This window comes from Aureococcus anophagefferens (assembly GCF_000186865.1).
Source record: "Aureococcus anophagefferens unplaced genomic scaffold AURANscaffold_6, whole genome shotgun sequence".
In the NCBI taxonomy this organism is placed as follows: domain Eukaryota; class Pelagophyceae; order Pelagomonadales; family Pelagomonadaceae; genus Aureococcus; species Aureococcus anophagefferens.
The window spans coordinates 349,532-351,486 of NW_008705566.1; positions in this window are offsets into that span (position 1 = coordinate 349,532).

Here is a 1,955-nt window from a genome sequence, read left to right on the forward strand (position 1 = left end):
GGTGAAAAAAGGGGGGCCCCCCCCCCCCCCCCCCCATCCCCACCCAAGCCCCGCCGCGCTCCGAACACTAATTTCCCGTGCACAGATGCCGCGCGCGGTGTCGACGGCTTCGACGACTTCGGACGTTCGAAGTCCCGGCCCCTTCGGGGGCCAGTACCCAGCGCCGACGCGTGCGGAAGTACTAGTATATATAGGGTGCGGGCGGAGATCAGGGGACGGAAGCGCGCGAGACGGACGATGGCTGCGCCCCGGGGCGACGCGGCCTGGCGGCGCGACGACAAGGACTAAGCTGCATTGCTTATCCAGGGGGGCTAGGGGGGTACCTAGGCGAACCGAGCTAGCTGAGCTAACCGTCGCAGCGTAGGTTGGTCTTGGAGGAGCACATCAGGGGTGCAGTATTTTCGACGAGCGGCAGAGCTAGTAGTTTTTGTTTTTTTTTCAAGTCGCTGCACATCCGCTCGTCGTCACTTTCCTTCTCGATTTTGCTTTCCTTCTCACTCTCCTTTTTCCCTTTCTTTTTCTTCTAAGCTGCACACCAACTCCTCGCAGACGCGGCTCGCCGAAGCAAAAATAACAGCACGCGTCGAGATGCTCGCCCTTCACCTCGGCCTGCTGCTGGCGTCTGCGGCGGCCCAGAGCCATCCTTGGAGCGAGGTCGCGGCGCCGCTCCCGTATGTGCCCGTGTTCCTGCGGTTCAAGAAGTCGGGGACCGGGGCGGCGGAGAACGAGCTGTTTCGTCGCGTCTGCGTGGCGAAGGACGCGGTCTGGACGGGACCTTGGCAATTTGATGAGGAGGGGATGCCGGCGCTCTTCGGTTTTAATTCTGATTTCAATCGAGAACGGACGAACATATCGCGCGCTACGCCGAACCGCGTCGGCGGCGCCGACGAGATCGCACGTTACATCGGCTACGGCCGCGCGCGCACCCGGGTCAAGATGTTCACGCTGATCCGCGATCCGCTCGCGCGCGTGGCGTCGAGCCTCTACTTTTGGTCCGGCGAGCTAAAAGCAACGCCCCTCGGCGAGGTCTCGCCGGCGAATATATCGCGGTACCGCGCGTGCGACTGGGACGGCTGCGTCTACTTCCCCAATATCAGATCGACCTTCGTGCCCAACGTCGCGCCCGTGCTCTCGCGGACGCTCTCCGCGGACAGAGTCAGCCCACAAGAGCATTGCGTTCCGGCGTGCGAGCGCGACGTGTCGCGCGCCGAGGGCGACCGGCGCGCGCGCGAGGCGGCGCGCGCGCTCGCGGCGGACTTCATCGTCGGCGTCACGGAGCGCATGGACGACTTCGTGGCCCTCGCGTTCCTCGAGCTCGGCGGGGCCGCGACGCTCGACGCGCGCCGCATCTGCGTGCGCCACGACCACAGGCAGAAAAAGCCTTCGGGCGAGGTCGTGCGAAGCTGGCCCGACGAGACCGTCCGCGCGGTGAACGCGACGCTGCGCCACGAGTGGCAGGTCTACGCGGCCGCGAAAAATCTTTTCGAGAGGCGAGTCGCGGCGCACGGCCCCGAGGCGTTCGCGGCCGCGCGCGCGGCCATCGCCGAGGGCTGCGACGGAGGAGGCCCTCAGAAGAGGCTGCCGAAGTTGACGAACGACGAGCTCGCCGCCGGCGCCGCGCGCGAGCTCGCCCTGGCCGAGCGCGGGTCCGACTACGCGGCCGCGCTGCGCATCGTCGTCGACAACGACGGCCGCACGAACGCGTCCGACCATTTCACCGTCACGGCGAAAGATGATGGCTTCCGCCTCGACTTCGGCGGCGTTCCGGCGCCGGGCGGCACGAGTCTGAAAGGGCTCGACGTGTCCCCGTGCCTGAACGTCGCCGACGGGCCCCCGGGCCCCGGCGACGGTCCCGTCCCGGGCTTCCATTGGGGGAAGGCACGGAACTTGCGCCGCTCTTAAAAACACGGAATTGGCACCCACTGTGCTAAGCAGCCCGGAGGTAGGTCGCCTAG